Here is a 16,602-nt window from a genome sequence, read left to right on the forward strand (position 1 = left end):
AAATTGTGTGTGTAAACAACCACAGTAGGAAAACCTGACACACTTTATCTTAAGTTCATCTTAGCTCTTCTAACATTAACTGACATCAATTGGTTATATATCGCAGATACTGCTATTTCTGACCTATTGTCTATTATTTACTCTTTTCTGTACTTGATAATTCAAAAGCTATTTTTGTAATTTATGCTCACTGCACATACCACATGTGACTAACTCTGCTATTAATCATGTCTCTCTTCATCACCAGGTTTTTCATCTCCTTCCTAAAATCCTTTAGTTTGATGCATTCTTGTGAGTAGCGGGAGATTGTCTTTGATTGTATCTTCATGAAATGGAGACACTTTCCTGCCGGTAAAATGACTTCATATGTTTAAAGGCAAATTAAACAAAGGCCAAGTGAAATATACATAATTCACTCGGATATTGCTATAAACATCTCTGTTTGCATCAGAGATATGTTTTAAATGATATCAAACAGACAAGCCTTTGTTCTTAGGCAGAAATTACACCTGTCTTTAAGATCCCATCAAAATCGTAAACCGGGGCTGGCGCTGGGGCTGAGGACACACACCAAAGCGGTGCCTGGATGTGCTGGAATAAAAAAGCAGCCTCGAGGTCCCTCTGCGCTCCCTCTTGGTGCCTCTTGGTTGGTCCTGCTCTGAGACACAGAATGGGACTCCCTGGAAGAGCCCTCTTCTACCTGACCACAGGCACCTTTGGTCTTTCTTCTGAAATGTCGTTAATCAACGAACATATCATATCACAGGGAAAGACACTGAGATCAGACACTACATGGGTACCGAGATACCTGCTCTTTGGTCCTTCTCCCTGAAAAGCATGTACTCTTCCTCTGAAATTGCTTCACAGCCGGCACCCCCTCTCCCCTGAGAAGAATATTTGAGTCTCAACCATCTGGCCTTGCCTTTAGAGTCATATTTTGTACGGTTTCATTGTTGATGTACCGTAATAACTTTGTTGTGGCTTTTCTCCTGTCAGTCTGACTATCCTCAGTCTGTTTCCGAGATTCAACTCCTGAGCCTTCAGACAGAAAGTGCATTGCAAGCATTGATGCTGAGCTCCAAGAGTTGACAGAAGCAAAACTAAATCAAATAACCTACCTGGGGGAGAATTACAGAATCTGTGACCAGACTTAACAGTTGGTGATTGTGTACAACTTGAACAGAGGGACTGAACTGAGGCTAGTGGACCACAATGTGGAATTATGGGGATACGGTGGGGCACTGTCCCAGCTAGGGAGCCACCAAGAACACAGATCTCCACTCATGAATAAATCCAGTTCATTGGAATGATGGCTGCATTCTTCAGATGGAAACACCTTTCATATCCTTGAAGATTAAGTATAAAATTTTTAAGAGTAACAAAAAATTAATATATTTCTCTAAATAATGGATTTATGCATATTTCATCCACTTGAAACATTTTAAGATAAGGAAAGTTTCTCATTTCTATAAGTCTAAACATTAGTACTGAAAAAGACTTGGTAAATACTCAGGAAGGCTGTTTTTATTAATTCATGCCCTTGGGATACATAGATAAAATAAATGCATTAAATTTATAAAAGCTGTTGAAAATAGTTGAAGTGGCTAGGCTTATACAAGGAATCCAATATTTGTCAAAAGTCTCTTAAATGTGACTGTTAATATCTGCTGGATTTACACACAGAATAATAAATTCGTGAGCCACACTTAAAGACTAAGTAAAAGTTAGTTTTACTTTTACATTTATAACGTTAATAAATTAAATACTAATTTTAAAAAGCCGTCTGAGCAGTATTTCCCATATTTTCTCCCTTCCTTTCTTTCTTTCTTCTTTCTCTTTCTTTCTCTCTTCTTTTCCTTCCTTCCTTCCTTCTTTTCTTTTACATTTTGAGACAGCATCTCACTAGAACTTACGATCTCCTTAGCATCTCAGGGTGCTGCGGTTACAGGCAGGTGCCACCATGCCCTGTAGCACTCTTGGGGCTTCAAATAAATATGGCCCCCTTTCAGATTGCTGCATTAGGCATTAGTTAGCTATCCCACATATATTTGTAAATGCCTACAATAGTCTATGTAATGGGCAGGACACAGGATAAAGTCAGGAATACACTCAGTTCAATAGCAATACGTTCACACAGACACAGCGTTAGTACTGTCGTAAACTGTAGCCATCGTTAGTTAACATGGGTGTTAACTAAACATCACTGCATACTTGCTGCTCATCTCCTTTGGTCACCTGGTGAGCAAGCAATCAGGGAAGTTGGTGTGTGCTGCCCAAATAAGCACTGATCCTGGGCTTTGGACCTGCCAAGGAAAAGATAGATTGATGAATTTGGGATATATTGATCTGGTGTTAGTTAAATATATGTATGTCATCATAGTTACTCCTCTGGTGGAGAAAATGAACAGCAGCTTCTCAAATCACATCTCGGTCTATCAGACATTTGGTCCTGATGAGAATTCATGAATCCAGAAAAAACTACCCTCATAATAGGAATAACGAACTGTGGTAAAAGAGAAATGGAGCTGTCTTGTAATTCTCCCTCTAGAAAATAATACTACAAAGTTATTGTCATACAAAGGAATGGTTAAAAGATACTCCCATAAAAATGTAGAGAAGCAGATACCATAAAGGCAGAAGTCATAATTTATCAAAAATGCATGCTGTCTTCTAGCCTTTTTTATATAGCTGGTTTCCAGACTTTGTGACATATATGGTTTTATTATCCTTAAAATAATGTTTAATTTGTAATTTAAGACTTTCATGACTTGGAATTTATTTTAAGATTTCTCTTTCTTATTCTATACAGAATTATGAACTGGCTCACATTCCTAAAATTAAATTCCACATGTATAACACCTTACTTTCTTTAAATGAAGGATCTGATAATGGTGAAACCTTCAGACCACAGAAACCAAGATCAGTGTCCGGTAGTGGCCCAAGCAGCTGAATTCTGTGCTCGTGGAATTTGTACAGTAGTGGCCATGTATCTGTCCATTGTCTCTGGAGAGTAGCAGTGATGTATTTCTTGCTTCAGTATCTTTTTTTCCCTGAAACCTATGGTCACTGCTTTTATTTAACTCTGGAATCACCAGAGTCAGCACACTAGATGGGGCATCTCAATATACAATCTGTGTTTCTCTGGAAAGCTAAGCATTGGCCAGCCCACGGCCTTCGTGTCTTTGACTGTGAGCTGTGTTACCACTCTGCAAATTAGGTAAATATGCAAATTATGTCTTCTCTGACAGAGACTCAGATTGTCCTCCCTCTCATCCTACGGGGACGACATTTCCCTGTTTTCTTGCAACTCATCTCGGTGTTTCTTTGCTCTAGGTAGACTGTGTTTGACTTTCCCTTTGCACCTCATCACGTCCACCTGTTCTTCATGGGAGTAACATGAGATCTTTAACGCATCTTCATAGTGATTTTTATCTCTTCCTGAAGATGATCTTTGAGCAATGTTCAGAGTTAAGCTCTCCTGTTGCAGAAAGACAGCTCAGAGATAGCCTGATTTTACCCTCTAGACACTGAGGCTACTGTTCTTTATCTTTGGGGATAAGAAATGCCATCATAAATAAATACTATTAGTTTTTTTGTCGTATGGTGAATTGAAAACTACAGTAGGCGTACTCTTATTTAAGATGATGCAAGCAAAAAAGAGGTTCTGACAGTCTTCCTGTTTTTGAATTCTCTGATTTAGTGGAAATTGTAAAATTTAATAAATATGGTCAAAACTGCAACAAGCTACATTTTTATATTAAAAAATTAAAGCATGTTAAAGTTAGACAGTGGTTGAGAAGCAATATAGATGCCCACATTCATATGTATAATTATTTTAGTTAATATCCATGGGGCCTGTTTTAGTGATATTATTGTCTTAAATTTCAGGGATAAATAAAGTACCTAATGTGTAATAGGATGCTATTTTGATCTAAGATTTGCTCTTCAGATAGACTGCTTGAGACTGTTGAAATACGGTCCACAAAGCTTGTATGCCTTGTGATGGTTCAATTCATAGTACTTTGAGGTCCTAAGTCTTAAATAGCCAGCATGTCTAGACTGTAAGTTTAAATGCAGGGAAATGCTTTGGAAAATAGATGTAATGCTTCACACCTGCTGTTCCCCACATCTATATAGCACATTTTCTTTTTATCTTTGCTAAAAATTCCCCTTCTTATGAAAGGAACTATATCTTTTGTTTTCTGTGACTCACATGATGAGCTGAAATGCAGCAAGGCAAAACCAGTTCTACAAACTGCAAATAGTACAACAGAGGTCAAAGGTGTTTGGGAAAAGATACTTTGATGATTATTCGAGACCCTGAAGCTAGGCCAGGGATACAGCTCAGTTAGTGCAGTACCTGCCTGGCATGTGCGAGGTTGTAAGTATCACTCCTAGTACAAAAAAGGAAAAAATAGATCCTAGAGCCTTGGAACTAGTTAATTTTGTTTAAGATATTGTTATGAGAAGAAGCTTTCTAAAACAAAATTCCTTTAGAACAAAATACACAATTTAAGTAAAAAGAGAAGCAAAACTCCCTTAATAGTTATCTTAGTACTCTAATAAATAAAAAGTGAAATAAGCATATAGAACGTGTTTAATTATGAAAGTTCTGGCCATGTATAAGCTGTAGCCATACATAATGAATGCATACATAAGACTTAAAAAATAGCCAGAGGTAATGGCACATACCTGTGATTCCTGCTCTGGGAGGTTGAAGCAGGAGGGTTACAAATTAGAACTCAGCTAGCACAACTTAGTAATTTAGTAAGGCCCTGTCTCAAAATAAAAAACAAAAAGTGCTGGGGATAGAGTTCAGTGCAAAGGTCACAGGTTCCATTGCTAGCGCTGCAAAATTAGATAGATAGCTAGACACACAGACAGACACACAGACATATAGATACCTACCTTATCTGTGGTATCGTTTAAAACTGATTGTAAATTTATATTTTATTACACTTGTAATAAAATATATTTTATTGTTATTATAACATAATAATAAATTATGTTCAATAAGTGATAAATTATTGTACAATGACAAAACCCAACTTCTTCAGCATGACATGAAGAATACATGGGCACCGTGCCTCACCCTCCCTCCACCGCCATCTCTCACTGACTCCCACCCCCACCCTTACCCACCAGCCACCTGGAGAGGGTGATCTGAGACCCACACCCTAGAACTTTGCACTCTCACATGTGCTCCTTTTGTGCCTGAGCCTAGTTTCCTTCAGGGGCACAGGCTGTGCCACGTTTTGGAAACACCTCTTCAGTGGAGTCCAGTGCATCACAGCTGTGTCTTTGCATGATCTCTCCACCAATTGCAAGTGCCCCGGGCACACCATCCACCTCTTCCACATCTCTGTGCCCTGATTGTCGATGCTGGCACTTAGCATGCTCTACAGTTGCTGAATAAAGGAGTGAATGGACAGCAAACCCTAGCACATGAGATGACAGGAATAAATCCTCAGTTTCATGCAAATTATATCCTGGGAACCCTGAGAGTCCCTCCTACACTCTGTAAAATTACTGTCAGAATTGGCATTATTTTCCTATAAATTCAATGAAAAAAAGCCAAATGTGAATTGTTTCTGTTGACAAAACCTGGCTTTTGGTCTAGAACAAATGGAAGAAACGTTGGTTTTCTTCTCTGAGGACAAGCTGGGTTTCTCAAATGAAGTGTTTAGTGCATAAATACAGGAGGCAATATCTTAAACTTGCCGCAGAATTACATCTAGGTCAAAAATCAGCACCCTTTTGTGTATGTCTCACTTATTTTGTCCTTTTTTTATTTTGAAGAGAATAAAACCAAGTGAGACAAAACAAAATGGAGTCAGTCAAAACAAAAGGATGGACATAGTAGATGACTTAAAGTCAAAATACAAAGTGATCAACAAAGGTTGCTCTTGTTATCTTCCAAAGAATTGCCCATATCAACAGGCATAATAAAATTGAACAAAACAATACAGAACAAAATCAATAAAAATGAAACGTTGGAGACAGTATAGGACTTCAAAAATAATAGTCAAACCAGAATGGGTGTCATAGTGAATCCTATTGTATTCAAAGTAGTTGCCTAAACCTCAGACTTAATACTATCAAACAAAATAGATTCAAATAAAATCAGTCAAAACAAGAAAGGGAAAGCAATACAGGGCTTCAAATTAAGTTAATAGGAAATCAAAAATGATTACCAGAGTATATCCTTCTATCTTTGAAGTAACTGCGCATGCCATCAAATCTAGTACAAGTAGACAAACTGGAACAGAATATAACCAAACTAAACAGAGTGATGTAAACAATATGGGTTTCAAATCATGATACAAGATTAACAATGTCCTTTGCCTCTCCTTTCTAGACAATTCCTCCCCTTTCACTTTCCCAGGGTGCATTGTACATCTTGTATCCCACTAACTCCTTTTGTTTTGAGATTAGGAAGGCAATCCTCTATTTACCTAAGTGGTTCTGAAGCTTTTTACCCCTGAGCTTGATCTCAAGTTGTATACATTTACCTACAAGAGCCTCAAGATTTTCCTTTCTAATAGCTGAGTAGCTCTCCATTATATAAAAGTGTTATGGCTTTCCAGCCAATCTGCAGCTGATGGACAAACTGTCCCCACTTTTTTCTGGTTCCCTGTCACATAGAGCATTGTTTTCTCATCTTTAACTTTCAGTCTGTAAACCCCCTTTCAGGTTAATTATATTTCTTACATAGAGCATCTGGATGGACCCTGTGTCCTGATCCACTCTGCCTGTGTTTCTTTTTATTAGTGTATCAAGGCCACCTGTATTAGTGGTTATGGCCAACCTTCTCTGCCTCATCTCTGCCATGCTAGTTTTCTGCCATTGGTTGTCTACTTTTCCCCTTTATTCCACTGTCTGCACCATTCAGTGAGCCCCTCTGCCACTGTTGCTGAAACTATGGTCCTTTTTCTCTCTCTCAAGAATGTCCTTTGGTATTTTTTGTAGGGTTGGTTGGTGGTCATGAACTCCCCCAGTTCCTCTTTGTTGTGGAAGCATCTTGTTTCTGCATTAACTTTGAAAAATAGTTTTTCAGGGTACATCAATCTAGGTTGGAAGTTATTATATTTCAAGAGGTGGAATACTTCAGTCCAAGCTCTTCTTGATTTGACAGTTTATGTCAAGAAGTCTGCCATGATTCTCATGGGTTTTCCTTTATAGGTGATCTGTTTCTTTTCTCTGACAGCTTTTAATATTCTGTTCTTGTGTTGAATTTCTGGGATCTTGATTATATGTCTGTATGTAGATCTACTTTGGTTAGAGCTGGCTGGAATATTCTGTATGCCTCATTTGTTTGAATATCATTTCCTTTTCCTATGCTTGGAAAGTTTTTTAAAATTATTTCTGTAAACAGCTTTTGCATTTCATTTGTGTTTACTCCTACTTAGAAAACACACTCCTTCACTCACATTTTTTTTAAGTTATACATCTTCTGGTTATATTCTAGCCTTTGTATTGTTATTTCTTGGTTCCCTGTTGTTTTTAAGAGATCTTTCCTTTCATGACTGCAAGTTGCAAACCTGTCTTCAAGGTTTGATCATCTGTCTTTAGTTTCTTTCAAGCAGTTTTGCCAGCTTTCAACGGAGTTTTTAGTTTCCTGGTAATCTCTTTGAATCTGTTTCATGTATTCTAAATTTTTTAATATTCTTCATTGAAGGTTTCCCTCTTTTCTCAATGCTCCTCTATTCTTCCATCTGTGTCTTCTTTAGAGGTGCTTAGCATTTCTTTTTTTTAAATTTTTCTTATATCTTCCTTTACTTGTATTAATATTTTTGTTTTAAGTTCTTTTATAGTTTCATGAAGTTGTTCCTTTATCTCAGTCACTGTTGCTTCAGAAACTTCAGGTGTGTGGCTCCATCTTTTCTGTGTTTACCTCTCCTGGACCAGTACTGCTTGGCTTGGAAACCAGAGACTGCCTTTCATTTATTCCTCTTGTTACATTCCTGGTTTCTCCTGGACTAGTGGGTAGTGAGGCCCCGGCATTTCCTGTATTGTTTATAATTACTCTGAATCATGCTGGCTAGGGATTTCTGTTGATTGCTGCTTTCCCCAATCTGCTGGTGTCTACTAGAGTTTAAGCAGGGGTGTGGCAGGCTGGACCCTCCCTTCTGAGCTGGTTAACCACCAGGAGTCTTCACCATATTAGTGTGTGTTGCATGGGTGGGATTGGTTAGGGATAGTTTTAGGGAAACCTTGGCCCTGGCTATTGGACCTCGCATGGGGGCAGGACCTAGTCCAAGCAATTTTCATCAATCTCTCTCTCTAGGAGTGGCTGAATGAAGTCAGCTGCAGTTCTGGTTCCAGGCTTACCCTGCCCAACTCCAAAATGGCTCCCAGCCAATTGCCCATTCCCACAGGAGGACTGAGTCCCCCACACTCACTACCAGTCAGTGCAGTTCTCTGGTCTGCTGCTCCCCTCCACCACCATGTCTCCCTGTCGAGGCCTTTGGGCTTGCCACCCACCCACTTCACTGCAATTGGGCATCTCTGGATTCCAGGGGTGCTTCTCACATGGTGGGACCAACTCTGGCGAAGGCCTTTCTGGCTATTGCCTTCTGTTTAAGTTTTCCTTTTATTTGTTTTTTTACTCTCTCTGGGCTTTGACTCTGACTTTAATTTCTTCCCGGTTGAGGGGACCCATTTCTTTCCTTCTGGTCTTCTCCAGAATGCTATACTCCAGCATCTGGTCTGCTTCTCTCAGGGAGCCTATTTACTCTGCTGCTCACTGTTCCGCCATCTTCCCAGAATCTCCCCTATCTCATTTATGTTAAAGTCACTTACTTTCCTGATAAACACAACACACACATGTACCTCTTCAGGAGCATAGCTTTTGTTGAAAGGAAGATGGCTAGCTTGTAATGAAAGAATTCAAGGGCTGGACTGTAGCCCAGTGGGGGTATACTTGGCTACCATTGATGGAGTCTCAGGTTCAAGCTCCAGAGCTACAGTGCTGAGCCAGGGAGAAAGGAGATGAAGTTCTAGATTTCATAGTGCCTATTTCACAAATACGTCCTCATCATTTTCCCTGGGGGACATTCATCTCACTAATTTTCTTAGCAGTTCTATGAAGAAGGGAAGATTATCTTCCAGAACAAATGAGAACATAGAATCCCAATGTTATGGCTTTACCTGTAACTCCTCCCTGCCCCAAAGAGATGTTGAAATCCTAACCCTAGGCCCTTTTTATATGACCTTAATTAGAAACAATATTATGCAAATATTATAAATTAAGAAATGGTAATAGCAGCTGGAGTCCAGTCCAACATGAATGGTGGCTTTATTTAAAAAAGAAAAAGAAAAGGAGGAGGAGGAGGAGGAAGAGGAGAAGAAGAAGCAGAAGAAGAAGCAGAAGAAGAAGCAGAAGAAGAAGCAGAAGAAGAAGAAGAAGAAGAAGAAGAAGAAGAAGAAGAAGAAGAAGAAGAAGAAGAAGAAGAAGAAGAAGAAGAAACAAAAGGCCAGAAACTTACCAGGAAGGCTGAGGCTGGACCAATACATTCATCAACCACAGAGCACAGAGGACTACAAGTAGATACCAGAGGTTGTAAGAAGCCAGGCAGGATTCCCTTCTGAAACTTTCAGTAGAATATGGTTCTGTTAAAAATCTGATTTTAGATTTCAGGTCCTCAGAACTATGAGACAATAAATTTCTGGGATTAGTTTTAAAGCCCATTTTTAGTACAGTTGTGTTTCCCTTGATCACAAGGATGCAGTCTAAGAAAAGCACCCGTAGGTCGATTCATACTGTGTGACTGTCATAGAGTGACACAAAATCTGTATGGTGGAGCTGATGGGCCCCTAAGCTCCGTTAAATAGCTGTATGGGGCCCATCACTGACCAGATTTCTGTCCACAGCTGATGACTGTACTGTGTGAGGCAGGCTTAACAAACTAGCACATACACAGAGATTCAACCCATTTGACAGGATTTTATCTGTGGGTAAAACAGGCCGAGGTGCAGTTGCCCTATTCTCTGAATCAATCTGTAGTTGAATAGGAGGCTATGGTAGCTGCCTGGTTATAATTCTGCAGTTATAAATCTGATTTTCCTAGTTGTGATATAAATGTTGGTATTAACTGTTTAGCTCTGTAATCTGTAGAACATGAATATAAATTTGCAGACAGAGAGAAAGGGACAGAGACAGAGAGTGAGAGTGAGACAGTGAAAGAGAGAGAGAGAGAGAGAGAGAGAGAGAGAGAGAGAGAGAGGGAGAGATTGCCTTTTCCCTTCATTTTCCATTTAATCTTTTGTAAGGTTGATCTTAGACCTAAGAAAAAAGCCAGTAGAGTTAAACGATTGAACTAGGCTATAATTTTGCATTAGCTTTCATGTAGCCATTTATCTGCCCTGATGTGCTACGAAGTCAAGATTTCTGCTTATTAACCTTTCAGCAAAAGCAAGTCTGACTTTTTGGTTAGAAGCTAAAATATTAGGAACAATTACCTTAAATGGCACTGCTTTCTACACCAAGGAGTTCGGTCTCGCGGATGTTCTTTGTTAAGTGGCCATTTGTTACCCAAAAGAGGGAGTGGGGATGAGAATGAACAATGAGCCAAAGTGAATACAATGTTCTGTTTCAAATCAGGAATTAACTTAAATGCTGCTAAGTGATGGGCTTGTGATATCCCTGATCACAAATATGTGAGAGGGAGGCGGAGGCAGGCCCTCTAAAGGAGGTGGACGCTGGAGCCAGATGTCCACTCTGTAGCCCTGGTCCTACCCCTTAACCTCCTGAGCAGCTGGCCAACTCGTGTAACCTTGGTGTTCACTTTCTCACATATCAAGTGGGGCTCAGAGAGAATAACCCACCCCTTTCAGGAATGCTAAAGCATAAAATGTTATTAAAATCCAAATTCAAGGAAAAAAAAACCCACTTATAATGCTTTTATCCCCATCCATACTAGGAGCAGGTAACCGCCTGAAGTGCTTCTACCACCCGAAACTATTCAGGACAACTCACCCAAACCCATTGTGCAGACAGAGTTCACACCATCCTCAAGCAACAAACCAGGTTCCACAGCTAACACGCAACACCCCTCAGCTCTGTTTCTGACAGCCCACCACACCTTTAATGCTACATATTCTCAAACCTTAAAAAGATCAGACCTCCAGCACACCCGTAATCCTAGCACTCTGGAGCCTGAAATGGGGAGGTTGGAAGTTTGAGCCCAACCTGGGCAATTTAGCCAGATACTGTTTCAAAATAATAATAATTATTATTATCAATAATAGTAATAATAATGATAAACAAGCTGAGAACATAGTTCAGTGTGAAGGTTCTTGGCTCAGTCTCCAGGAGAGGAAAGAAAATATTCAGCTGAGCAGGTTTTCTATACTCTAGCTTTTTGTTTCAGATTTTGAATACCAGAATCTTCCTTCAGGACTGAAAAGATAAATTATTAAATGCAGATAATTCAACACAGATAATGAGGACAGGTACCTGATAGATATATAGATAGTTGATAAGCAGATGGCAGACAGATACAGGAGAGATGACACATAGATCCCTTAGTGCCTATATGTAGTAAGTGCTCAGTAACAGCTTATTATAATTATGAAGAACCACACTGGCCTTTATCTCTCGGATGGCCAGCACGAGGAGAGGCATTCCAGAGGGCAGTGTTCAAAACTGAGGGATCGAGAATCAGGATGACCTGAGTTCAAGTAGTTGTCACTTAGCTACTTAAATACAGGCACAAAGCTACCTTCCATAAGAGAGGCTGGCAAACTATTTGGCTAAGTCTATCCGGCTGCTTGCTTTTTAAGAGAATTTTTATAGAAGTAGTATCATATTTGTTTGTGTGTATAATGTCTGTGGCTGTTTTGAGTTTCAATGACAGAGTTGAAGAGTTGTGAGGTCAGTCCAAGAGTCGGGAACAAACCCAGTCTGTCACACAGCCCCTTTTCTCTCCTGATGTTCTGTGAAATTGAGATGCTATAGGTCACAGAAGGCAACATTTTATTATCTACCACTTCACCAAAAATGTTATGATTTGGTTCTAAAAATTTCCCCCAAAGGTGATCAGAGACAGGGATTTTGTGACATAATTTGTTCCTGAGGGTTCTAATTTTCTTAGCAGATTAAACCACCAATGGATTCATAATGTGAGAACATTCTGGGAGGTGATGGAGCTTCAGAAGTAGGCCTAGCTGGAGAGGGTGCCATTGGGAACTCCATCTTGTCCCTTGCCCTTCTGCTCCTCCTCCTCCTCCTTTTTATCTTCTGCTCCTCCTCTCTTCCAGCTTTTAATTCTTTTCTTCTCTTTCTCCTCCTCCTTGTTTTCTTCTCCTCTTCTTCCTCCTCCTCCTCTTGCTCTTCTTCTTCCTCTCTCTCTGTCTCTGTCTCTCCCCCCACCAAGATGAGTGACTTTCTTCCTGCAAACCCTTCCACCATGATGCCCTCTGCCTCACCAAGTCCTACGAGCAGTGGAACCAACTGGCCATAGGCTAAAATCTCTGAAACTTGGAGTCAAAATAAACCTTTCCTCTTTTAAGTGGATGTTCTCAGATCCAGTGTCACAATGACAGAGCGCTGACTGCACTGCTCACCCAGCTCTGCAAAACACAAGGGCTGGGTACGGAAGTGACAGCCAGCACTGTTGTAGGCACTGGGGAGAGAGTTATTTAAATGAGTCTGTAGAACAGCTTCCCCATGGAAGAATATCTGAGCTGAGCCACCATTGCAAAAAAGACAAGAAAAGCACACCAAGCAAAGTATACATGCCAAGTAAGGCCAGGGGCTTGGGCTGGGAGAGCTTGGGCAGAAATTCAGGTGTGAATGGCACAGAGAGACAGGGAGAGTGATATGAAAGGCGGACAGAGCCCAGCTTGGTGGGGACAATTCAAGGCCTTGTGGGCTCAGATGAGGGCACCATCCGACAGAAAGACTGAAGCATCTAAGAAATGGGATCTTATTGACTATCTTCAAAGGTGACTCCAGGTGCTCTCTGGTGAACAGGGGAGTGAAGGAATAATGGTAGTAAGTTCGGGGACACTTAGAAAGTCATCTGGGAAGCCCTTAGCAGCTCGGCTAAAACAGGAGGCACAAGAGCCAACATGCACCCCTTGTGTGGCCAGGGCTGGCAGAAGGTCCCAACAGGATTGCTCAGCACTGTGTGCCAGACCCAGAAGGGGAAAATGCCAGCCGGGGAGGGACTGCCTTGGGGTCATGGCAGGGGTCAGAATGCTCCTCCCAGAAGGGTCTTTAAATAATTTTGTACAAATATTTAATTAAATGTTCAAGCTTCTGGCTAGAAATAACCAATTCTACATTAAACATGGAAATCTTTCAAGGTCTAGTTTGAAAGAACCTAGACAAGAGACCTTTGCTATTTGTGCATTTCTGTGAGGTCTGGCAGGGCATGATATAATTCAGAAATCCATTGTTCATAAGAGCTTGTCATCACCTCTAAAATTAAATAGCCAGTAAGAACCGAAGCTCTTCAGCAGAATCTTGATGCATGATTGGTTCATCCATTAGGACTTCCATTCAATTACCATTAGCTTGGTTAATGCATATCTTCAAATATTTAAATTAAAGTGCTAGGCTGGGCACATAACACTGTGTCCCATCCTCACAAGCTCCTGTAATTATCAATAGTAATGACATTAAAAGAATGATCTTAATAACAAAGAATTCCTGCCTTTTGGGACCACAAGGATGAACATGGAGAATGTTATGGTAAGTGAGACAAGCCAGGCACTGAAGAAAAATTGTGTATGACTGCACATGTGAGTGGGATCTAAAAAAGTCAGATTCATAGAGGCAGAGAGTAGGTGGTGGTGGCTGGAGGAGAAGCAGAGACAGAGGAAGGTGTGGTCACGGGTGAGTGTGGACACAGAGTTAGAGAATAGTGATGACAGTCCGTACTGAATGTGTGCCTGAGGTCTTCAGAGAGATACACCTTAGAATGTTCTCACCAAAGGAGGAGGAGAAGCAGGAAGAGAAGGAAGAGGAGGAGAGGAAGAATGGAAGGAAGAGAGGATTGAGGAAAGGAAGGAAAGAAGGTAGGCAAGCAGACAGGTAGGTGGAAGGAAGGGAAGAGAAGGGAAGGGAAGGAGGAGGGAAGGGAAGGGAAGGGAAGGGAAGGGGAGGGGAGGGGAGGGAAGGGAAAGGAAGGGGAGGGGAGGGGAGGGGGAGGGGAGGGGGAGGGGAGGGGGAGGGGAGGGGAGAGGAGGGGAGGGGAGGGGAGGGGAGGAGGAAAAAGGGAGGAGGGAAGAGAGAAAAAAGAAAAGAAAGAAAACAAAAAGGCAATAGTGACTGAAGTGATGGATTTGTTGATTACTTTGATTATGGAAATAATTTCATAATATATACATACATACGCATCAAGTCACTCACTTTCAATATGTTACTTTTTACTTGCCAATGATAGTTCAATAATACCAGAAAAAGCTTAAATGAGTGAATACATGAGAAGCAGAAAGCAGTACTTCTTGATAACTATTAGCCACTATGCATTACCCTGGTCACCATTATTATCACCACTATTGTTATTACTGTTGTAATCATGCGCCTTGTCGCTGAGACTCAGCATCCAACACCCACACTTAGAAGGGGAGAGTTTGTTTTACTCACAGTTCAGTCCATGGTTGATTGGCTCTGAGACAGAAAGCAGCACAGTACAGGGACACAGAAGACAAAAGCTGCTGACCCCATGGTGGCCAGGAAGCAGGGAGAGAAGCAAGGAGCCAGCAAGGGTGACACACTTTTCCAAGTCACAACCCTAGTGACCAACGGGCCTCATCCCACTGGACCACCTCTCACCACAAGTCAGCTCTGGTGCCCCAAGATTCACTTATCTTCCAATAACTGCCCCCCTCACACTTGAGTCCTTTGGGGTACACTACGTTTAAACCGTAACAATGACTATTGTCCTTGCTGTTATTAATTCAGTCAACTCCTGAGTGAGAGCAGAGGCTCCCAGAACCCTGAACCATTTGCATATGTGAATCCAACCTCCATGTCCCATTAAGATTTCCCATATGTGAGCACACATACAGCTATCCATATAAAACACATTACACAGAAGGTACACTGCTAGAAACTCCAATAAATTACAGTAATAGACTCTTTATGTGATAAGGGTGCTCTGCTTGGCAAGTTTAAAAAATAATTTTAAAAAACTTTAAAATTTATTGCAGACCTAGTAATATAAAATAATTCTCCCTGAAAAATACCCCATCATCCTGACTCCTAACAATAAATTCTCGAATGTTGCACTTGTCTTTTTATTTTTATATTGCTTTGCTTAGCTAAGGTAGTGTTTTTCAGCAAGGCCTCGGGGAAGGAAAAAGAGGATCACTTCAGTAGGAGCATATGCAGAATTGAGAGACCTGCAGACCACTGTTAACAGGGTGAATAGTGTGGAAGGGAGAAAATATTGCTGAGTAACCCTGCCTGCACCCTAAGTGCGGGATCCAGTGAGAAACGCAGCCTTCGGTCCTTTGGGCAGGATTTTCATAACAGATTCCAGAGCCATCAACAGCTTCCTCTCTTCTCCCTTCTGCTTTCAGCCCTGTTGACCCCAGAGGCCAAGAAGATGTTTGTCCCACTCTGCTCAGTGCCTGGGAAACGGGTGAGACTGGATAATGCTTCGTTTCCCTTTGTGGGGCTCTTTACAGAAAGCTCCCAGAGAGGCAGCTCTTTGCCAAATTCATTGGCAGGCTCTGCACCCATGGCAAAGCAGGATGGCATGCCAGGTAGATTCCCTCTTAACTACCACCCCTGGGCACCAACCTCCAAAGTCACTTTAGTGATTACAGCAACCTGGTTAATCCTCTTACACAGTACCCCAGTTTAAATGACAGTGTCACCAGGTAAAAGTGTTCCAACTCAAAGGCCACCACCTTCTTCATCCTCCAGCCATGGAACTGTGGTCCAGATGCTGGTCTGCATGTTTATATTCAACATTCATATGTTGAAACCTAATCACCAGTGTAATGCAATGGATTAGGATTAGGAGGTGGTTAGGTTACGGGAGTGGACCCCTCTCATAATGAGATTAGTGCCCTTCCAACAAATGGGACCCAGAGACTCCCTTGCTTCCCTGCCAAACAAGGACACAGCAAGAAGATTGTCATCTATGAACAAGGAAACAGGACCCCACCAGAGGCTAAGGAGCCAAACTTTTTGTCCTGTGATGGGATTGATTTCAGAGAGTATGGTGCTACATTCCCAGCTATTATATCATATTATAAATTATTATATTTAGTATTGGGAATTGAGCTCAGAGCCTCAGCACTCAGCCTAGGCTTTTTGTATTTTTTTTTTTTTATTTTGAGAGAGCAATCTCAACAAATTGTGGAGGCTGGATTCAAACTTACTACCCTCCTGCCTCAGCCTTCATTAGTAGTTGGCATTACAGACATATGTCATCATGCATGGCTTCAACTCACAATTGATGTTGAACTTCCTGAACTCCTGAACTGAAAAATAAATGTTCATTTTTAAGCCACCCAGGCGACAGAAAGATCTGAGATGCAGAACATCAACTCTAGTCACAGACCCCACAGAGGCTCCGTAGAGAGAAGGGACCAGATCTCCATGTAGGAGGGCTACGCGACCCAAGTATAAGTAAGAAG

The sequence above is a fragment of the Cavia porcellus genome, unplaced genomic scaffold (genome assembly GCF_034190915.1).
Source record: "Cavia porcellus strain 051 isolate PalLab524CR breed Dunkin Hartley unplaced genomic scaffold, mCavPor4.1 scaffold_5, whole genome shotgun sequence".
Classification (NCBI taxonomy): domain Eukaryota; kingdom Metazoa; phylum Chordata; class Mammalia; order Rodentia; family Caviidae; genus Cavia; species Cavia porcellus.